The sequence below is a fragment of the Cupressus sempervirens genome, chromosome 6 (genome assembly GCF_028749045.1).
Source record: "Cupressus sempervirens isolate cs-2001-9-10 chromosome 6, ASM2874904v1, whole genome shotgun sequence".
Classification (NCBI taxonomy): domain Eukaryota; kingdom Viridiplantae; phylum Streptophyta; class Pinopsida; order Cupressales; family Cupressaceae; genus Cupressus; species Cupressus sempervirens.
In genome coordinates this window covers 714,581,620-714,606,055 of record NC_143123.1, presented here as the reverse complement: position 1 = coordinate 714,606,055, position 24,436 = coordinate 714,581,620, and the positions used below count along the sequence as shown (strand labels likewise).

The 24,436-nt window shown below is 38.4% G+C and overlaps 1 protein-coding gene and 2 long non-coding RNA genes across 3 annotated transcripts in view; 1 reads left to right on the top strand and 2 right to left on the bottom strand.

Moving 5' to 3' along the window:
• The window catches only part of LOC149554284 (uncharacterized), an 83,187-nt gene extending 80,786 nt beyond the window's left edge, over nucleotides 1-2,401 (bottom strand). Inside the window, exon 1 of the long non-coding RNA XR_016353247.1 lies at nucleotides 2,290-2,401. This is a non-coding gene — a long non-coding RNA (uncharacterized LOC149554284). The remainder of the gene's footprint in view (nucleotides 1-2,289) is intronic.
• The window catches only part of LOC149554282 (external alternative NAD(P)H-ubiquinone oxidoreductase B1, mitochondrial-like), a 326,634-nt gene that overhangs the window by 62,917 nt on the left and 239,281 nt on the right, over nucleotides 1-24,436 (top strand). The window lies entirely within an intron of this gene.
• Nucleotides 22,711-24,436, bottom strand: part of LOC149554281 (uncharacterized) — a 243,792-nt gene continuing 242,066 nt past the window's right edge. Inside the window, exon 2 of the long non-coding RNA XR_016353246.1 lies at nucleotides 22,711-23,076. This is a non-coding gene — a long non-coding RNA (uncharacterized LOC149554281). The remainder of the gene's footprint in view (nucleotides 23,077-24,436) is intronic.

Below are 24,436 nucleotides of genomic sequence, written 5' to 3'. Positions count from 1 at the left end.
TGCCATACTTGTGCTTGGAGGCCGAAAGGAGCAGCGAATCTTGGCATGTGGGTTTATACTAATGTGATTGAAGCAGGGTCATACAGCGGCACGAGGATGAGGATATGGACAGTCATAGTGACAGTAGAGTATACATTGTGATGAGCATTTACAATATTATATTTGTCTCACATGTTCAGGATTTGCATGTGGTGCAAAGTTGGTTTATGCCCAAGTTGGATTGTTGGGAGGATGACTGGACGAGTATTGTAAATGAGAGTATGCTAATAAGATCTCCTATGTTATTCTTTGGTGATACCCTGACTTCTACATTATCAATGCAGATTCTAGGTGCTATGCCCCAGGTCATGTTGTTTGCTCTGATCATAGTTATGGGACTCGGACTTCGCCTCTGACTTGGAAAGGAAAAATTTGACTTAGACTCGCTGAGCGGTCTTGGCCAGAACTCGGAAAATCGGAAAACCCATGAAATTCAAAGATTTTTAACAGTTTAAAGATTTTTTTCATGCATCATTTAGTCAATTAACATCAAATATACAATAATTGAGATAAATAGAAGCTACTTAACACTCATACACAATTTTGCATAGATCACATAAGTATAACAACAAATTTCTGAAGGAAAAAAATTGAATAAAATAATATAAAGTTAAACATAGTGTCACTGTCAAATGTCTACAATATATGAAATCCATGGAATCAAAAGTTGAAACCATATATTAAAATATCAGCTAGAGTGTAGAAGATTAAGGTTCATAGTAGCCTATGCCTTCCTACGAATAAGCCTAAGATAAGTCATGGAAGAATCAAATATTGAGAAGTATGTTTGTTACAGCTTATGTGTGCATTGTAGACAACAATAGGACTCTCAAGTATGTCTATCAATTTGGTTGGTGAAACACAACCTTTAACGATAAATGTCTTTTAATAACAATTATAGTTGGCTTACAAGTTTTTGCTAAGAAAATGATCAAGGACATAGCCAGCAATACATATACACCTAAGTCTGAAAGTTTATGTACAACACTAGAGAGTTCTAACATTTAGGAACACCTAAGTCTACAAAGAAAGAAAAACTCATATACATTATTATAGAATTCTAAGTTCTCACACAAATATATGTAAATTTGAAAATATTTGTACAACATTACTGAACTCTACAATGCTGAAAGTGACTTCTTCATAATGAAACCCATATAGTAACCAATATTGGTAGTGAGCCTTCAATTTGGGTAACTATCCTTCATTTTGAGATGTAAGGCTATTCAACTGTCTAATTTGCTATAACCTACTTAACAACATCTGGAAATTTAAACATTAAATTTTCTATAATATTCAAGATTTTTAGATATAGATTTGAAGATTTGAGATTTAAGATTCAATCCATAATAAATTCTTGAGATACCACAACATCATTTTTAGAATTAATATACACTAGAAAAAAAAAACACCTTCCAGAAATCTCTATCTTTAAAAAAATAAAATAATAAAACAAGTAATTAAAAAATTTTTAGGAGAGTCCTAGGCTCAGGACTCAACGAGGCCACGTGGACTTTGCTAGGGCTCGGTCGAGTCTGAGTCCAAAGGCCATTAGCCTCTGAAAGGCCGTCTCGGCCTCGGACTTGTAGTGTCCTACTCGAACTCGCAGAGTCTCAGAACACTGGTTCTAATGTTGTTGTTGTCATATGGTTTGTTCAGTGATGATAGGGATGTCACATGCTTCTTCATATGATCTTGGTGGAGGTTTCAACATGTTGCCGGATTGCTTGAGGACAACTAATCTTGGTGAGGGAGGACTGTAATGTCCCCATCCTTGGCAAGCTCTTGCAATTGATTTAATCAGTTCATTACAACAACCCTTGTTAGATTACAATGAGAATTGAGGGTCTCAGTTGTGGATTTACTATTTTTAGTAAGTCTAATTTGGGCAATTGCCATATATGGAAATGCAGATGGTGACTGTTATTGATTTTCCACTCATGATAAAATTGAGTACTAAAAGTATCAAATGAAAGTAGAGTGCATATTTCTATTGCTTTCCACTCATATTCAGAATTGCAGAAAACATATTTCATTCATATTGAAAGGATAGAAAATGTCCTTGTATTATTCATTCTGAATATATAACTGACATTTACAAAATTGACATAATCAAAGTGTTGAACTGCAAGTGAAATTCTCTCACACAATCGACTGTGATAGTAGTCCCTAAACTGTTGATATATATTCCTATTGTGCCGAATAAATAACATGAAAGGAAAAATGAAGAGAGAAGGTTGTCATGGGCACCAGTCATTGCTTGTAATTGGGCACTAGTCATTGCTTGTAATGACTAGTTGAGTTGCATCCATTCGCTTCCACTCATTCATTGCCTCGAACTGCATCCCATCCATGCATCCGAACCTTGCTTTCATAAAAAAAATTGTTAGATCCAATGGATCTAAGCAATACTAAGTGTCTGATTTCGCGTCATTCATATTCCTATCATGCCATTCATCTTCACAAAATAATATATATATCAGCAAAGCAAAAAAAAACTATCATGACACAAGTGCTTTACTATTAACATGCTTGTTTCCTATGCAACATTTATCTTTTATAGGTACACAGATATAACTAGAGGCTCCGACGAGGGTTATTGAGCCCGACGTGCCTATAAAAGATATGATCTATGAAGTTGATCAAGGCAAGTTCAATGAAGCATTAAAGGAACATTACTATCAATTTTGAAACCTTTTGCTTCAATATATGCAAGCAAGTGCAAAAAACCATCAAAAGTAAATCAAAAATTGTATCTCGTGTTCAGAAATATGATAATAATGGGGGCAAAGGCTTTACATTTCAGTATGAAGTACAAGTTCAAAATATAAAGTAGATAAACATCTTGTGCATTTTTAGAAGAAAAGCTACAGCAAAGGATTATGTCTATGAGCATGAATACAAAGCAATAATCTGAAAATGTGTTTCAGAAGACCATGAAAAGGTAGTCATGAAAAATGCTAATCAAAAGAATGATGTGGACAGCAAGTCAAACACTATAGTTCAAGGTAAGAACGTGAGACCCCCTCTCTTCTATGTTTCACTAATCATTGAAAAGAACCTAGTGCATAACTGTATGGTGGATAGTGGGGCTACTTGCTTTGTGATGCTTAAGCAAATAGCGAATCAAATGGGTTTATAATATGAGCTTGTAGAGAAAGGGGTAGTTCAATTGGATGGTACATTTGTCAATTCCATAGGTCTGATTAAAGATTCATGTTTGACCTTACATGCCTGTCCCAATTTCTCTATTTCCCACGATATTTATGTTATTAATTTGCCCCCATATTTTGGCCTATGTTTGTCACGGGATTTTAGTGCAAAAATAGGGGGATACCTTTCGTCATATTGGTCCCTTATGTTGTTCCGTACCAGATAAGTACCAAGGTTACCATTAAGTCTGAGGCACTTGACAATATTGAGTCATATGTTCCTTGTGCAATTAATGGAAATTGTCTTGTATTAGAAGAAGGTGATATTCTCTCCAGCTTTGAATCTAAAACCCAAACCAAAGATATTCCTGATATCCTTCATGTTTGATTCACTTTCTTTTGCTATTCGACTGTTTGCTCTCCTTTCTATTCCTTACTGCTCCCCTCCCTCTCTCAAGTCTAAGTGTCGGAATACTTGTCCTATGAACCAATGGTTTGATACCAATTGTAAAACTTTCCATCGCTTTATTCGCTTTGCTTTTGAGACTCACTCCCCTATCTTCACCCACCCGCGTTTATCTTATCTTTGCTTTCTCCGCCACAAGAAGCATTCTTTTGCTTCTTCTTAGTGCAGATCCCTTTGCTCCACGCTTATTCAGAATCCCCAGATCTTTTGGCATACCCTTTTACCTAGGTGTTCCTCCCCACCCTCCGTCCTTGACTTCCACTCCTCGACCTCCCACATCATTACACTTTATGACATCCTAGGGCAGCTACCTTTTCACTCCACTCCACCTCCTTACTGCCATCTGGTCACCTCCTTCAATATTTTTGAGGCCATTAGATCCATGAGATGCAATAGAGCTGCAGATGAGGATGGTTTCTAGGCAGAACTTTTCAAACTTAGTGCTTCGGTTCTTGGATCCTACCTTTGTATACACTTTAATAGAGTGGTCTATATTGGGTTAATTGAGTCTTGGTCACGACATGTGATCTACCTTATTCACAAGTCTGGGCCTGCTGTTGACACAGGTAACTACAGGACTATCATGATCGGGCATACTTTTGCCAAACTTTATGCCCCTGCTCTTAACACCATTCTATCTAGAGAGCTTGACAGGAGAGGTTGTAGGTCTAAAGGGTAAGCCAGTTTTTGTGCACACTACCAGACTATGGATCACATCTTTAAACTGAGGGCTATTATTGAGGAGGCTAGGCATCGCTCTAAGAAAGTCTATTGCTGTTTTGTGGATTTTCGCAAGGCTTTTGATTCTGTTCCTAGAATGGCCTTATTTCAGAGACTTAGTGAGATTGGGATTTATGATATGATGTTGATTGCTATTATGAGACTGTATGAGAAGGTGACTGGTAGGCTCAAGATCCCACAGGACTTTTTTGTTCTGATTCAGAGCACTATTGGCGTGAAGCAGGGTTGCCCTATTTCTCCTACTCTATTCGGATTGTATATTGATGAGCTCGAGGATTTCCTTGTGAATTGATGGGTGCTATTTGCATTAGGTTTTGATCTCCATTCTCCTCTTCACAGATGATGTTGTTCTCTTGGCCTCTTCTCCTGATAGTTTACAAAGAGTTCTTCATGGCTTGGCCACTTTTTGTGATCAGCAACAAATCGTGGTCAATGTGGCTAAGACTCGGGTTATGATCTTCAACTATTTAAAGACCTCTCATCTTCATTTCTTTTTTTAGGGACAGGAGGTTGAGATCACTTCTTCCTATATGTATCTTGGGGTTAAGTTTTTAGGACCTCGCTTCAATTTGAGACCGGCTATTCAATATAGGGTTAGTAAGGGCATGGGTTCTCTAGCCTTGCTCAAAAGACAGTGCTTTAGGCATCATTTTCAAGACATTTTGTCCAAGTTTTCCCTTTTAGACTCCTTGGTTAGGCCGACTATTCTCTGTGGCTCAGTGGTTTGGGGATCTTCTCTTCTTGTTTCTGATTGGGCCTCTATTGAGTGTGTTCAAACATTCCTTTTATGACGCATTATTAGATGTCACAAACTCAACCCTCATAGCATTTTCTTAGCTAAGTTTGGAACTCATCCTTATAGTCGGAGTAAAGTAACTATTATGTTAAGTACTTGTTAAAGCTAGTCGGGCTGGGTAGTTAGGTGGTGAGGAAATGTGTTGGTTGGTTTCCAATGAACCAACCCTTCTATAAATGTCTGGAACATTGGTAATGTACTCATGTTGGTTTTTGGTATTAATAAAGAAATCATTTCCTTGCCTACTGGTATTGTGGTATGAATGGTATGTTTAGGTTTTACTTCATATGCATCAATTTAACCATTCTCTATACTTGTGAAATTGTATGATAGTTCCACTCTACATTTTTGGCGCCGTTGCGTAAGTCCAAACCTAGAGGTCGGTAGGATGGAGTAATGGGAAGGCCCTTTGTACCACTCATCCAAGTAACAAATAGTGATGGGGAAGAGGAGGAAATAATTAGGGAAGATCAGTTGACACGTGATCTAGTAACAGCCTGGGAAGTTGCGGTCAATTAGTATGTACAAAGGGAAGCCCGTAAGAGAATGGTCCTTGAAGGTAGGGTATACGAAGAACTTTCAATGCCACCAGCAGTGTACGATCTTCTAGGAGAGATCCCTCGCCTGTTAGCACAAAATTTGTTATGAGTGGAAGAGGAAAGAGCTGAGACACAAAGGGAGAGGAGGAGACAACAGGTACTACAACAATTTGCGGAAAGGAGGATGAGGGAGCACGAAGAATGTGAAGATTCCAAAAACGGAAACAAATATTAAAATGATTCATGCCCTTGATTCCAAATATTTATCCCAGGTAGGCATAGGGAGAAGAAACTGAATAAGAAGTTGCCTTGAAGATGCTATGTCTCCAGTAGCAGGAGGAGAGATGTCGTAATTGAAAAGGAGGACAAGGGGATTCCACGAGAATCCAAGAAGGGTTGATCGAGCATACAATTGAACCTATAGAAAATCTGGTCATCTCTGAGACACTAACAAGGAAGTTGGGATACAAAAATCCAGAGACACTGGCAGGAAAAGACTTCCGACATGAGCAAAGTCAAGAAGAAGGGGATACTTTCAATAGTTCCTCCTCGAGAACAAACTTCCAGTCGGGAGTAAGTGTTCCATCGAGAGGTGTTCACATAATGGCAATAGACAAACAAAAATTACCATGGTTCACAAGGGACGGCTTGGAGGACCCTGCTTGCCACTGTAAAATATGTATAACAATATGGCAAGAAAATGGACAAAATGACGCGGCGGAATGGTTAAAAGCCTTTCTGGCCACATTAAGGGGTATTGCCATTGATTGGTATGTAGATTTGGAGGCAGCAAAGAAACACACATGGAATAACATCCACACAGCCTTCGAGGAAGAATTTAGATCCTGAGAGATGACAATGAAATAATAATGGAGATTTATAACACAAGACAAGGGAAGAGTGAGTCTCTAAAAGCCTATAGTAGACGAATGAAAGATCTGATAGGAAAACTAATAACAAGCCGGCAAATGGACTAAAGAAATGATGGTTCGTCGAAGGATTAACACCCTCTCTTAGGAGAAAGATGAAGATAGTCCCACCATCGACTTTTGCAGATGCATGTACTCGTTCCATGGACAGAGAGAGCGAGAGTAAAACTTCCAAGGCAAGAAGGCATAAAAGTTCAAGTGATAGCTCAGAGGAGAGCGAAGAAGAATCCAAAACCATTCAAGCCTTGATAAAAGACCTGAGGCATTTGATGAAGGAAGTGGCAGGGATTAAGCAAGAAAAGAAAGAAGGGAGAGAAGTTTGGTGTACTTGAGTGTGAAAAAGAAGGCCATACTAAAGGAGCATTCCCGAAGAAATCATTTTGTGAGATTTGTCAGGTACTGGGGCACGAAATTAAAGATTGCCGCTATGATTTGAAAACAAAGAGCACCCAAGTATTCCTGACCCAAGGGGGGTAATCCACACCTCCCTCCACTCCGTCGAAGAACACAAATACAGAAGCCTCACTAGGAGGATACAGAAACAATAGGAGAGGAAGTAACAATAATAGCAATAAGAACACACTGCGTCGGCCACTCCAGTATGATTCCAAGGGGAGGCCAATGATTCAATGTAGGAGATGTAATGAATGGAGACACTTTGCACGAGATTGTCAAAGCGAAGGAGGACAAAATGGAGGGATGCTTTGCAAATGGTGTGGGCCAGGCAACCATGAGGATGCAAACTGCTCGAGACAAAAGGGAACAAATATGCTAGACATTGATGGTCCAAAAGACGAGATTCTTGCAATCACTAGGATGCAAGCTAGAAAATTAACCTATCCGGATGCTACTACAGAGACCGAAAGATTTTGGGAAACAAAGAAACACATTCAAGGTAGCATGAGAGAGGAAGGAAAGATAAAGCCGTAGAAGCCTACTTCAAATAGGGGTGTAACGAATATTGCGCGGCAAGTCGTGGAAACTACTATGCTAGTGAAAATAGGTGATTTATTAGAAACACTACCCCAACTGTAGGTAGCACTAACATAGGGGTCGAACCTGAAAGAGACAATCCCAAAGAAAGAAAAGGAGGGAGAAGTACGCACAAAAGACAACATATTGTTCACCATAGGGATGGGGAGAACACCAGCGGTAGTAGAGATGGAGATACTAGGGTGCAAACTCTCAAATACTATTGTGGATGGAGGTTTTAGTGTAAATGTCTTATCAGAAGAAACATGGAAGGAAATAGGGAAACCTACACTCTGGCCTCCGACATTTCAACTAGTGGGAGCAAACCAACATGGAATCAAGAGTATAGGAATTCTGATGGGAAAAAAAGTCATAGTTGTTATGCAACAATTTTTTATTGATTTTGTGGTTATCACTCTAGAGAAGAAAGGATATGACGCTCTATTAGGAAATGAATGGCTGGTTTCAACAAAAGCTACCCATAACTGGAAACGAAACACTCTGTCTATTGAGTTAGAAGGAAGAACGTACATCATAGACCTTATGTAATGTCCTCTTTTTAGCATTCATAGCATGATGTTGTCGTTAGCCTATTTCCCCACGGTCTCGTAGGCTAACCAGGACATTAAAGGGGCTTAGAGGCCATTTGGCCTAGATAGTTTCAGTTGCAGGTCTTTTTGAGGGGTTTTGAGGCAACTTTGGGCATACTTACTATTTATAGTAAGTCATCTCGGACATGGTCGGACATCTAGGGGGAACAATATGTCAATGTTAATTGTTTAAAATCGACAAGAAGACTTGTTTATCATTGATAAGATTTGTTATGCATTGATAAAGCTATTTTATAAAGTTAAATTTAAATATTTAACTTTATTAATGCATAGACTATAGTTGTGGGAAATATTTAAATTAAAAGAGTCCCCTTTATTTTATAACACATTGGAGACATAAGTTACATAAAGGGATTTATGTTTTATCCCACATTGAGAAAACGAAGGATGGAGCCCTTGTGAGAACACTATAAAAGAAATGGAAGAGCTTCTTTTAAGTATGCTTGGAAATATCAAAAGAAGTTGGGTAATATTCTGGAGATTATATCTCAATAGTTTGAAGGACGAAATCCCTTCAAGCTAGAAATTTTGACACCATTGAAAGATATGGTCTTGAGATTCAATATGGTAACAACAAGTTCTTGTCGCGCGGTATTGTAGCAGCGAGTTACTATAGCAGTCGGAATCATTGTAGCAGCCCGAATCACTGTAGCGCGGTAATGTAGCAGCGAGTTACTGTAGCAGCCCGAATCATTGTAACGCAATACTGTAGTAGCGAGTTACTGTATCAACAAATTATTGTCGCAGTCCGGATCACTGTAGCTGCAAGTTACTGTAGCAATTTCAGAACTATTAACACTTCTATAACCGCAATGGGTATGGAACATCATTGAACTTTTTAGTTGATATAATGCGTTGAGTTTAATGAGAAGATATGATTGTTATGGTAGTTGTAATTTCTTGATAATCTGAAACAAGAAATAAATGAATTGTCATTGTTATTAGTTGCATATGGTTCTATGTTGCCTCCTATCTGCATCTCATATGAAACACAAACAATCTTGAGAAACCATTGATCAACATCAAGCTGAAAACTATAAGAAATTTAGTTGCAAGACAATTGTTTGACAAAATTACAGGAAGGAATAGACATTAAAATAACAGAACAAGGTAGGTTGTTACATCTTAAGAATTAATCAGGAAGTCAGGACTTGGCATCAGACTCCGAAGGAGAAGACTATGGAGGGATGGAACCAAATGAGGAAGGAGCACTTAGATTAGGGGAAAGCTCAGAAGATGACATAAGTTCTCTTAATGGATTATTTCATTGGCAAATGGGAGACTACGAAGTCTTCCATGCGGAATGTAATATGCTGGAAGTAGAAGACTTTGAGTTAGAGGAACAATACTCGGAAGGGTACATAGAGTATAAGGGATGGCAACCCTCAACAAGACACCTATACACATTTTTGAATTTAAGGTGGAATACAAAGATGCCAAGCTCCAGGCATTGAACCTTGGAGAAGGAGATCAACCCAAGGAAATATGGATAGGAGATGATTGGGACTCAATATTGAAAGCAATAACTCTTATAATCTTCTTGGAGTATAAGGACATATCTGCTTGGATGTACAAAGACTTGAAGGAACCTTGTGTCCATCGTATTCCATTGGTGCCCGGAGCAAGACCAGTACGAAAAAGACCTTATAGAATGAATAAAAACTATGCAGAAGGGGTTAGGGAAAAAATCACAAAGACGTTAGAAGCAGGGATAATATTCAAAGTACAAACGAGTGAATTGGTATCTCCTATAGTCATATCACTCAAGAAGGACGACGCTCAAATTCGGATGTGTAGATTTTAGATGTTTGAACACGGTAACAATAAAAGACCTATTTCCCATTTTGTTTACTGATATCATTTTGGAGGAGGTAGCCGGTCATGAGATGTACTCCTTCATGGATGGATTTTGAGGATACAATTAGATTAGCATTGCGGAGGAAGATAAGCTAAAATTACATTTGTGGTTGAAGACGGGGTATATGCCTATAATAGGATGCCCTTCGGACTATGCAATGCACCAACCATGTTCCAGAGGATCATACTACATATCTTTGATGGAATGTTTGTGGGGAATTTAAGAGCATTCTTAAATGACTGGTCAGTTTACAGTGGGCAGGAGCAACACCTCAAAATTCTAGGAGAATGCATGGAAAAATTTCGAGGAGCAAGATTGGCTCTCAATCCAAAAAAAATGTAGGTTGGTGGGTCCACACGGGAGACTGCTTGGGTATATTGTGTGCAAAGAAGGATTGAAGATAGATCCTGATAAGATCAAGGTGATTTTGGAAATGGAAGCGCCGTCCAATGTAATAGGTATGAAGTCATTTCTGGGTCATGTAGGATACTATAGAAGATTTATAAAAGGATTTGCCAAAGTATCAATGCCACTAGAAAGATTAACCAGGAAAGGCGAGCGGTTTGGGTGGAAGGAATAGTAGGAAGAGGCCTTCCAAGAACTGAAGAAAAGATTAGTCGGGGCCCCTACTCTCATATATCCCAACTAGGATAAAGAATTCCATGTCCATGTGGGCGCCTCCAATTATGCAATAGGTGCCACTTTGGCACAAATAGGGAAGGAAGGGTTGGATCATCCTGTATATTTTGCAAGCAGGCTCTTATCTAAAGTAGAGCGTAACTAAAGTACTATGGAGAGGGAAGCATTAGGTATGGTGTATGCAGTGCAAAAATTTAGACATAACTTACTAGCTACACCCTTTACATTTTTTGTTGACCACCAAGCATTAATGTACTTAGTGAATAAACTAGTGGTTCAAGGGATAGTAAGTAGATCTCATGTGATTGCTGATTAGTTGTCAAGGATCAAGTCAAGGGAAGCTTCGGGTAGTGGGGTGTGTAAGGATTTTCCAAATGCACACCTATTTCAGATTGTAGTGTTACCTCAATGGTATGAAAAAATTGGACACTACTTATCAACAACAACCTTTCTAAAGGAAATGGCTACAGTAGAAAGGAGAAAAATTGCCTTAAAAAGTAGCACATCCTAGCTAATTGAAGAGTTATTGTACAAAATGGGACCAAATGGAATATTGAGGAGATGTGTAATGGAGGAAGGAATTCCAAGGGTGCGAAGCGAGGCCCATGAAGGACTGGTAGGAGGTCACATGTGACTAGATACTACAGCGAGGAAGGTACTTTTGGGAGGACTATGATGGCCGACATTGGCTGCAGATGTGAGGGAATGGGTACTGAGTTGTGACACTTGTCAAAGAGCAGGAAGGCCACTCAAAAGAGACTTCATGCCATTATTACTATCCAAACCACAAGAATTATTTGAACAGTGGGGACTAGATTTTGTAGGATCTTTATCGATAAGAAAGTCATTGGTGTAAGTACATAGTGGTGGCAACAGAGTACTTAACGAAATGGTTTGAAGTACGGGCTCTACTAGACAGTACTACTCTCAGCACAACTAGATTTAAGTATGAGCAAATAGTCATCAGATTCGAGATTCGACTCCAGCTAACAATTGACTGAGGAGTACATTTCGTTAATCATACCATCAGGAGGATGTCAAGTGTATAAAATTTTTCATTCTTTATCTAGTCCTTATTATCCAAGAGCAAACGGCCAAGTAGAGGCCACGAACAAAGTAATAGTGGCAATCCTATATAAAACTTGTGGAGTAGAACGGTAGGATGGGGAAGAGCGAATCTTGACAGTGGTCTAGGCATACAGGACTATGTATAAGGCCATTACTGGACATACCCCCTTTCACCTTATTTACAGACAGGATCATGTGGTACCAATGGAACATGTAGTACCAAGCTTACGAGTGGTAGTCAAAAACAAGTTGGGGGATGAAAAGAGCCTCAAGGAAAGGCTATGTACTTTACTCAAACTGGATGAAAGGAGGACATTTGCTTAATGGAGTATAGAGGTGGCCCAACAAAGGCAAAAATTTTGGCATGACAAGCATTTAAAGAAAAAGGATTTTAAACAAGGATAATTGGTACTAAGATACAATAGGAAAAATGAAATAAAACCAAGAAAATTTAAAGTCTAATGGCTAGGAGCGTTTAAAATATCAGAAATAAAGGAGAATGGAGCGATAAAGTTATCTACTTTGGATAACAAACCTATTAGAGACCTAGTAAATGGGTCTAAGTTAAAAGCGTATAAGAGACGGAATAAATTGGCAAGTAGTTATTTTATAAATATAAAAGAGGAAAAAGGATGAAAAGCAAAAAGAGAAAGTGACCAAGGAGGAAAAACCAAACCAAGCCCCTATAAAGAGACAGAGTCACAAAACATTACTCGAAGTGATAGAGAAGGAATTGCTAGAGAAGGAAGTGACAGATAGAAAAGTGCAGAGGTAGTCGTAGTTGAAGAGATAGGCGTACAACTAGCCATACGTGAGGGAAGAGTGGCTGTACAGACAACCATACAAGAGGGAAGGGTGGCCATACGAACAACCGCATGAGAGGGAAGGGTACTTGTACTAAAGAAAGGCGTACAACAGCATGACAACGTACGACATTTCTAGACCGCATTTGTACGGGAGCAAAGAATTTCATCAGTACTTGAACAATACATTGTACGACAAAGACATATAGAAAGAAAGATTGGACATGGGCACACATCCGTACAACAACATTCTTTAGGAGGGAAGTTCGTACGACAACAATCTTCAGGAGGAGATTCTGTATGACAACAGTCTCTAGGAAGGGATTCCATATGACAACAACCTCAAGGAAGGGATTCCGTACGGCAACCACTCTCATCTATATGAAAGCCATCTATATTCGTATAGGAATCAGGATTGACATCCGTATGGCAACCATCTAAATTCGTACGGGAAGCAAGATTGACATCCGTACGACAAGGGTGAAGGGGAAGCAGTTTTGTACGGCAAACATACATACCCGTATCGCAAAAACAAGCATCCTTTAGAGTATGTGAGAAATCTGTACAAAGGGCAGAAGGAGGACAAAAGATAGTCGTACAAGTACGGGGGATACACAAGCAAGAGGAGAAGCATCCGTACGGAATTCCAGATAGCCTGTAGTACTACACGTGGAAGTTGGTTACAAGTGATCACTTTGAAAGGACGGGTGGTACAGGTGGCATATACAAAGAGTTCAAGAGATCTGGGAATTGACTCATCAACACAAAATGGTGAAATTAAGCATAGGGAATCCGAGCAAAGGAAACATTATGGACTCCAAGAAGAAGAAACCTGTGGTACTAGAAGCCAGAAAGGAAAGAAGGAAAATGACAAAAGGCAAAGGGAAAATGACACTGCAAATCACAATCACCGTTGAGAATATTACATTTGAGAGTGTGACAGGAAGTGAGTGCAGGGCTTGGTGGGAGAAAGCAGAAGTGGATCATTCCCTGAAAACAACGTTGTGCACAACAGAGGTAGACAAAATAATTTTTATGCCAATTTTTGAATTAAAAGAATTTGAGCCTATCTTGTGAAATTTAATTACATGTTGTGAGAAATCATGTCAAAAATCTATAGTACAACACTTCCAGCAATAGGTGATAGTTTCTTACTCAGTAGAAGAAATAAGTGGGGTTTTCGGAATTCCCAACAAAGGGCAAGAGGTGGAAAACACTTCTATGACAGTAGAAGACAAGAAGAAATGGTTGAAATTAATGTGCCGAAAAGATCTTACAAGCCTGAAATGAGAAGGAATCTTGAAGAATGGTAGGGGTCTGAAGAAATTTTTCATAGCAAATGATGAATGTGGCTGTATTGTAGATTTGGTGAAAAGTAAGCTCACTGTATGCAGCCACACTTCCGACATTGCCCTTTGGATGTCACCTGCAATGGATGGATTGTATAAAGGATAGACATATAACTGGGCTAAATTTCTTTTTGAGAGATAGCGAGAATTCATAGAGTTGAAACATTAAGCCTTTTATAGGCCTCATGATACGGTGGCTTTGTTCTTAGAAGTAGTACGCACTCAGGTGAGCAACAAACATTGGGGGACACTAGTACTGCCTAGTAAAGTAGAACCTTATAAACCAGCTATGACCTACTAGCTCCATCTGGATACCTTGGATGTAGGAGCCCACAATGCAGGTGAACCCAAGAAAAAGAAACCGAAACACACAGTAGTGATCGAAGAAGTAGAAGAGGAAGAGGATGACAAAAGTTCAGAAGAAGAAGGCAACGATATGGGTTCATCCTCCTCCGACTCATAGGAGGCAGAGATCTACTTGAGTCATCTGTAGGGGACTCCATAGGTGGTGACGTTTTTACCACCTACAGAGGGACCACTTCCAACTGGGGCAGTAGAACCTCCTGAACTTTACCAGAAACTGCCTAGTGATCTTGACATAATTGAGGCAATAGATACTTCCAATCCAAATCAAGCAGGAGTCAAGGAAGGAACAGGTGACAGGTAAGAAATTCTGACATGGGGGGCTTCTAGAATATCAGTTCTAAAGATGTCACTACTTATTTTCCTAAAACAGCCCTCCTGTACTAAAGTCATAGATTTGAGGTGCCAAACAAAATGTGTCCATTAAGTGAGGTTACAAACACCTCTTGGCCTAGAAATAGTCCATCCGGTTGCTCTTGTGGTACAACCAGTAGTAGGAGAGGAGAAAACTAGGAGAATTCACACCCAATGTAGTATGACGACACTAGCTGGTCTGAATGTGGCCAAGATAGATACCGTCCTAGAGGAAGTGGACAGGTTACTCGAGCAAGAAGGTATGGTGTCTTCACCCATAGAGACAGCTGCTAAGGAGCAAGTAGAGATACAATGTGAGCGTAGGGAACCACCAGACAATTTCTTTTGCAGCCAAGGCCGAAGTGTTCCTCACTGAGCTTCATGCCATGGAGAATTCTACTAAGAGGATCGTGCAGCAGGTCAGGGCTCAGAATCTGGAAACCATCATCACTGTAGCAGAGGCGTTGGCCGCCTTTATGCAGACTGACTGCCACATAGATTGGGGACTACTAGAATAGGGTGGCTATTCAGAGGAGGAAATGGCTACTACATGGACGGGCAGCTCTATCATTTCCATTGGACAGGAACAATCGCCTCTCATAGAGGCGCTGACAACAATGGAGGTTCCCTTTTGGGGAACACTTTTGAAACTTCAAAAAGGAAAAAAACCTAGCTAAAGTTTGGGGGCTAGAAATAAAGAGTCTTCAATAGCAGTGGGCAACAGAGAAAGTTGCTATGCAGGAAGCCTAGAACAAAAAAAAGCTGAATTGGAGAGCAAGGTCACTGTCGGAGAAGCTAAAAAGATGGACACATTACGAGTATTGTAGGGCATTTGGACAAAGCAGAAGATACCTCAGTGAGACCTACAACGGCTAAAGGGAACTTCGAGCACAGGGATGTCCTCCCATCCTTCCTCTTGAAGTCAAGGTTGTTTTTGTTGGTTTCATGTTCTACAGTCGTCTGAAAGACAACTTCTTTTTTTGGAAGTGATAGATGTAGTCAGAATAAAGTAACTATTATGTTTAGTACTAGTTAAAGCTAGCTGGGTTGGGTAGTTAGCTGGTGAGGAAATGCGTTAGTTGGTTTCCAACTAACCGACCCTTCTATAAATGTTTGGAACATTAGTAATGTACTCATATTGGTTTTTGGTATTAATAAAGAAATCATTTCCTTACCTACTGGTATTGTGGTATGAATGGTATGTTTAGGTTTTACTTCATATGCATCAATTGGACCATTTTGTGTATCTGTGAAATTGTATGATATTTCGACTCTACAATCCTTTCAAACTTGCAGCTATTTTTGACTTGATTTGGTTTCTCCATCGGCTTCATGGATTCCGATGTCGACCGACATAGATATTCTCATCTGGCATACTACTCTTCTGTTGAAATTATGAGAACCGACACTAGCACTAGATCGCGCTATTGGTACGGCCACGCCACCTCATTGTTGGGTTCGATCGGGATTGAGATTGATCGTCTTCCTCCATACCAGTTTTCACTTGATGCTCCTGCTCACCTCCTCCCTTCTCTTTAGGAGTTGAATAGTATGTCAGATAAGATATATATATAGATAGTACATTATCGCTACTTGGAGTAATCCTCCTGGGGGATGGCCTTTTATGCAGAGCACTTTCTTGAGATTCAGAATGGTATTATTGTGCGTCCTGCTTATCTTTATCAGCGCTAGTGTCACGACCTATGTTTCTCTTTAGGCTCCTTCAGAGTAGGCTCTCACCATCTTCGGGTCCACACCAATCACCATATGGATAGTGTTGATCGGATTTGTAGACTGTGTACTTTGGCAGAGGTTGAGACTGAGACCCACTTCATATTTTGTTGTCCTATATACTATGAGATCAGAGGGAGATTTTATTGTTCATTCAGAGATTGTTTTTCTCTTTCACCGTTCTTCAGCTATGTTGATCAGTGGTGTCTTGCACTTTATTTGCGAGAGGCCACCCAGCTTTGTGAGCATTCACTACAGTGAGTCACACCTTAGGGCCATACCTCTGACTGGCTCATCACCACCTTTTTCTCCCCCTCGTGTCTTTCAGTATCACTTCCTCTAGATCAGTCAGACACTGTATCAGTCTCTTCAGTCAACGACACTCCTCTAGTGGTTCTTGATGATGATCTATGACTATGAATCGTCCACGGATTTATCCTTTTGTGATTGATTTCTTTGTACCAAGGAAGGATCCTTAGTCCTTACCTTGGTTTTCTCGGTTCTTGTCTTGTTTTGTTTCTCCTTTGTCACAGTTTGCTACTCTTACTTTCGCTACCTCTTTTGTTTGTATGCCCAGTCCCATAAATCCTTGTGTTTTTCTGTTGGACATTAATACTATTATCTTATCTTATCTTCTCTAGATGAGTGGGCAACAGAGAATGCCTTGGAAACTAAATGCAATCCTATTTTAAATTTGGTATGGGCAACTGCATGTTTCAAAAAGCTGGTTTGGTTATGCCAAATTTAGTAAAAGGAACATAAACTGATTCTAAACAACAAAATGAGGTCTAGAGTATGTTTTTTGATGGCTCAAGGAGTAAACAAGGTTTTGGTGGAGGTGCTATGTTGGTTTGTCCTGATGGAGTTAAGTACTATGCAACATTTAGGTTCAATTTTGCCTGCACCAACAATACAGCTGAATACGAAGGTTTGATCAATGGTCTGGAATGGGCAAGGAAACGAGGTATTAAAGCTTCAAAGGTGCATGGTGATAGTGAACTAGTAGTGAACCAAATTAGGGGTTTGATTGTTGTTAAAAACGATATTCTTAAATCTTATAGGCATAGAGTTTGGGATCTCCTTGAGGATTTTGACGCTTTCAACATATTTGCCATCCCAAGAAATAAAAATCAGCATGCTGATAGGTTGGCAGTTGTAGGAGCTCAGTATGATATTCCAAACAACATTAAAATAGGTTGTGACCAATGACACATTAAGATTGTTATCAGACCTTCAATATTTGATAATAATGTTAATTGACAAGTTTCCGAAAATGATGAACAAATTTTGCAGTTTTTGTTTGAAAAGGATGTTTTTGCCAATTCAAACCAGCAAAGTTATCAAGAGAAATATGGAGATCAAGTGCTGCAATTGAAGAATAATAAGCTGCCTAAGGGGTTAGTCACTTTGGAGAGTGCCTTCAATTCAAATGACCAAGTTAAAATTGGTAAAGCTAACCTGCTGGTATAATAGAATCAATATGAAGATTTGGAGATTGCACCCGAGAAGAACCTTAAAATTGGTAAAGTAAATTCTGCTGATGAGAAATAGTCATTCCTTCATCTATTTCAAGAATTCAGTGACATCGTTGCATGTGAATACAAAGATTTGAAAGGTTTTGACCTGTGGCTCGCATAACATACCATAGAGCTAGAACCAGCAGCCAAGCCTGTTAGGCAAAAACAAAGGCCAATTGATCCGAGTTGGAGCCATTAATGCAAAAAGAGGTTTTTAGGCTTATAGAAAGCGGAATAGTTTTTCCTATCAAACATACCAGCTAGGTGGCAAACTTGGTTCCCGTAAGAAAGAAGAACAGAGAACTTAGGCTGTGTGTAGATTTCAGGGATTTCAACAAACTCTCGTTGAAAGATAGACATCCTCTCCCATCAATGGAACATATATTGCAATATGTATCAGGATCTGAGCTGTTCTCCTTACTGGATGAATATTCTGAGTATAATCAAATATTGGTGAAGGGAGAGGATCAATTCAAAACAACTTTTACTACAAAGTGGGGAACAATGGTGTACAAAGAGTGCCATTTGTGTACTAACCCCAACTAGTTATAACTTCGTCAAACACCAAATTCTTCTCTAATTCAATTGTTTGACATTTCATCAAACACCTTGCAAGCAAGCTCTGATACCACTGTAATAACCTTAACTAATTATTACTTCGTCAAATACCAAATTCTTCTCTAATTCAATTGTTTGACATTTCGTCAAACATTTATTTTGTCAAACACTCTCCAAGCAAGCTCTGATACCATTGTAATATCTCGTGCAATTCTGATTTTTATTTTCAAATTGCTAACCTGAGAATTTTGTCAAACACTTTTCACACAAGAGATATATTGCAGATCTAAAATCTGATTGCTTTCTATATCCCAAACTTTAATAGATATGCTTGCAAAGAACTCCAAAACATCTAACAATGAAGATGTAAATGTTTTGTATAACACTGATTACAAATAAGAAAAATTTTATCTGTAACAATAAGATATTGGGGCAATGCCTTCTATGATGTTCAATGATATTCTAATCCGTTTCGACAATTTTTTGATATAAATCAAATTAAAAACTTCCACAACTAATTTCTAAATCCCTACACATGCCCTAAAATATTCAAATCTATTTTCCATGCAATACTAATGAAATAGATAAGAACCTGGAAAAGTGCTCAAGGAAATCTAGATTTTTACCATAGCAAGTTCCTATGGCAGCAATGACATTGTAGCAGATCATTGTAGTGACAACACTATAGCAACGATACTATAGTAGTGTTACTATAGCAATATCCAACTTATTCCTTCAATCTTACTCCATGAATCTGACCCTAGCCCACAAATTTGACACAATGAAAAGACTCATTTGTCTTCTCTAACAATTGTAGTTCTTTGAAGGATCTTTCACCAATATGCTTGAATAGAACACCTGTATGATGTCCTCCCAATACCAAATTCATTAGGTATTTCACCAGCTCAATTGGTGGCACACAAAAGAACTCCATTCTCCAGTGGCAAATGTTGAAACCCTTGGCTTCACAAAACTCATCAAATGCAAATGACAATAATCGAATGATAAGAAAAGAGCCTCTCATGCTCCCTTTATCTTTTCCTTGTGGGAGCTCACTTACTTTTCTCCCCAATGTAGGATAAAAGATATTCTTATATTTTCACTTTATTATAATATGAAATTCTAATATATTCACTTTATTATAATATTATTATATGAAATTATGCCCCATCATAAAGTGCCAATCCCCAATAATGGGGACATTACAATTTGGACTATCAAATGCTGGAGCAACTTTTCACAATAATAGCCTATGAGGATCACAATAATAGGCTAATCCCTGAAATTCTAATGCTAGCAAAAATGGGGACATTACAATTTGGGCTATTAAATGCTGGAGCAACTTTTCCGAAGGCAATAGAAATGGCCTTCAACAATTTAATGTATAAGTTTGTTTTGGTATATCTTGATCATATCACCGTTTTCTCCAAGATGACAGCAAATCATATTGACTATTTAAGGTAGATTTTTGATTGCTACCATGAGTCTGGTATTTCGTTGATTCCCAAGAAGTGTATTTTTTCTGTCCATGAAGGTAAACTACTTGGTTATGTGGTGTCAAAAGAAGGAATCATAGTGGACCTTGAGCAAGTTGCAACAATCCTGGAATTGCCCTTACCTTAGCATAAGAAGGGACTTCAGAGTTTCAGTGGCCTTATTAATTTTGTTAGAAGATTTCTGCTTGAGACTGTAGCATTTCTTAAGCCACTAACTATGCTTAAGAAAAATGTTGTTTTTTCTTGGACTAAAGAGGCAAAGAACAGTTTTCAGGACATTAAAGAAGCTTTAGCAGCAGTCCCTATATTAGTAAATCCTGAATTCAGTAGGGATTTTATTCTTTATGCATATGGAGGACTTGAAGTCATTTCTGCTATGTTGGTACATCAAAATTTGGAGGGATTGGAACGGCCAATCACTTTTTTTAGTAAAGGCCTTGAAGATTATGAATAGAGGTACAATCTTGTTGAGAGGCATGTACTTGCTGTTATTAAAAGCATTAAAAAATTCAGACATTTTCTGTCACATAACAAGGTGTTTTTGCAAGTAGCTCATCCAAGTGTTAAGGAGTTTCTGTTAACTAAGGACTTGAAACAGAAGCGAGCTGGTTGGATAACCACGGTGATGGAATATGATGTAAAAATCCAAGTGACTAAGGTGGTTTGTGGTAAGGGTGTATGTGAGTTGTTGAGTGGTGAAGAAACTTTGAATATTGAAGAGCGAAAGGAGACAGTTTTGGTGCTACAAATGCCAAAAATTTTTAATAACACAACAAGTTGGTTAAAGGGTATGGCTCATTTCCTTAGAACTAGCGAGTGTCCATTAGGTCTAGATAAGGCAAAAAAATGATATTATAGGTTACAATCTATTCCTTATGTGTTAATAGATAACATACTTTTAAGAAAGGATCATAATGGGGTACTTTTGAGATGCATTGATATTGATCAAGTAGAAAAGGTCCTTTCTGAATTTCATGATGGTTCAATTGGAGGTCATTTTTCAACTAGAACTACTGCATGGAAAGTAATGCAAGCTGGTTATTACTGACCTACGTTGTTTAGAAACTCTCATGCATAAGTTAGGAAGTGCGTAAAGTGTGCTATGCTTGTAGGAAAAGAGAGGCTGCCAGCAATGCCTATAAAAGCAATTCAAGTGGAACAACCCTTTATGAGATGGAGAATTGACTTCATAGGTGTCATAAATCCACCTTCTAGTGTTGGGTATAAATAGATCTTAACAACCGACTATTTCACAAGATGGACAGAGGCAGTTGCTCTGAAGGAAGCTAATGAAACTGCTGTTTTAAGCTTTTACGAAGATATTGTGACAAGGTTTGGTGTACCAAATTCATTCATTTTAGATAATGCATTAGCGTTCATTGGTTTAAAGGTTGCTGATTGGGCTTTGAAAAATGGGATATACCTGAACACCTCTTCTAATTGTTACCCTCAAGGTAATGGATCGACAGAGTCTACAAATAAGAATTTGATCAAGATAATCGAGCGCATGTTACAGGACAATCAAAAGGATTGGCACTCTAAGCTGAAAATTGCTTTGTGGGTTGATTGGGTAACACTTAAGCAAGCTATTGGAAATTCGCCCTATGTTCTAGTATATGATAAGGAGGCATGGTTACCTATCTCTACAGAATTACTTACATTGGATATGGCAAGTCAGCTGCTGCTATTTTAAGAGGGAGATCCTATGGGAGTCAGATATGCTCAATTGATGGAGTTAGAAGAAGCCAAGAATAAGGCTATGCAGCAAATGGAATATCATTAGCTGCAAACAAAAAGGTTCTTTGATAAAAAGGAAACTCCAAAGCTGTTCAAGGAAAGAGACCTGGGTCTACAGTGGGATGTGCTCAAAAGTAGACCTGGTCATCATTCAAAGTTTGATCATATGTGGAGTGGACCGTTCATGATTGTAGAATGCAAGGAGCACAATGTGTATCAATTGTCAACTATGGAAGGAAATGTGCTGCCAATACCAATCAATGGTATTCACCTCAAGCGTTGCTTTGAAGTATGATTTATCAGTCCTTTTGTTTTCTAGGTTAGGTTTCATGCTTTGAATAAATGCATCTGCATATTAGTCAAGTTTTTCTTAAGTACTCTCCAAGCACATGTCAGTTTTTTTTTTTTTTCTAAGGTAGTTTCCTGGTTTCCTTAAGTGTTTAGTTTTGTCAAGTTTCTGGTTCAAGTTGTTCAAGTTGCATTTTCATACCTACGCACCTCATTTATGCATATATCAATGCACGTGTTGAGTACATGCACCTAATCAACACACATGCATATGCATACATCTAGTGTCGTAACTATTTAGTGTTACATTGTCAAGTTCATAGTCATACTCTTGTTGTCAACCCTACACGCATACCCACACATCTACTAATCACTTGCATTCATTCCATACATACATTCATATATGCATACCTAAGATGGTCAACTACGAGAAATTTCAACTCCTAAAGTTGTTACTTAAATTTGGAATGCATGTAAGTCAATCTAGTAAGTGTTTTAGATTTTGTTAGGCTCATTAATATGCATACCCAAACCTAACTAGCAACTTTTGAAGTCGTGTCATGTCAGGTAAGTCCTAGGAATGCATAATTTTCAGACTCTCATGCCTAGTGGATGTCAAAAGTCTAGCAGGCAGACAACCAAAAAAGGTTGCCAAAAATGTTACTGATTTTCCACTCATGATAAAATTCATTACTAGAAGGATCAAATGAAAGTAGAGTGCATATTTCTATTGCTTTCAACTCATATTCAACATTGCAGAAAACATATTTCATTCATACTGAAAGAATAGAAATGTCCTCGTATTATTCATTCTAAATATATAACGGATATTTACAAAACTGAAATAATCAAAGTGTTGAATTGGAAGTGAAATTCTCTCACACAATTGACTATGAAAGTAGTCCCTAAACTACTGATATATATTCCTACTCTGCCAAATAAATAACATGAAAGGAAAAAGGGAGAGAGGAGAAGGTCATGGGCACTAGTCATTGCCTGTAATGATTGGTTGAGCTGCATCCATTCACTTCCACTCATTCACTACCTTGAATCGCATCCCATCTATGCATCTGAACAATGCATTCATAAAAAAGATTGTTAGATCCAACGGATCTAAGCAATACTGTCTCATTTCGTCTCATTCATATTCCTACCATGCCATTTATCTTCACAAAATAAAATATACAGCAGCAAAGAAAGGAAAAACATCACAACGCAAGTGCTTTACTATTAACATGTTTGTTTCCTATGCAGCGTCCTATCTTTTATAGGTACGCGGATATAATTGTAGGCTCCCACGAGGGTTTGAAGAGCACACGATTATACTAAGAGGTGGGGTGAATCAGTATAATAACAACTTTTGCAATTTTAAACTTTAATCCAAACAAATAACTTCAAATGCTAAAATGAACAATTATGCACTTGAACACATAACACAATGTTTTACATGGAAACCCAATGCGGGAGAAAACCACACCAAAAAAATGCTTTATATATAAACTTGTTCTTTTACAATGATTTATAGGCTACGATCTACTAGAGGCTCCAACCCCTAAATTTATGAGAATCGACTCATTGGAAGCTCCGACTCCCACACTTCATAGGCTCCAACCTGCTAGAAGCACGAGCCCCCACTGCTTGTCTTCATGAGCACCAACTTAGTACACAAAAACTTCTTTCCCACCTTGTCGATGTTGCTTACCCAACTGATAATGGATGATTCCTGAACACAACCACTTCACTTATATATGTGTGTGTGTGTGTGTGTGTGTGTTCTTTAAATCCACTTTCATATGTGAAAATACCCTTCTTTATAAAGACTTCACAAGAGCAGCACCCCTTATCCAATTTATATCTCACACACACACACACACATACACACACACACACTTCTTCTTTTTAATTTTCTGGTATAATTTTTCACACCTCTTTTTACTTTCACTTCTCTTTTGAACTTTCACTACAAATATTCTTTTATTCTTATTCTTCTACGCATATTCTTCTGATCTGCTCTTTTGTCCACTGTTCACATCTCTCTCTATCTGGTGCCTACCCTTTTCATACTCTACTTACTCTCTTCTTGCTATTGCATTGAGAATGGTTTATTCTCCCCTTATATATCTTTCTGATAAATAGATGTGTCTTTTCAATATGAAAGATTACATCTCTTATTACATTGAATCCCACCTTTTCTGTCTTTAACAATAATTAATTTTCTTTATTAAAAATATCATTTTTATTTCTCTTTTAATCACACATGAATGGCTTCATTACTTTTATGATCATAGCATGTTTAGTGTACTTGTGTATAATCGAATACGTAAATACTAAAGACAATGCCAGTATATGTGAATGAATCCTTAGCAGTATATCATTCTATAACTCGACACTTGGTTTCTAATTTCTGACATATGATATTCTTGTTGGCGC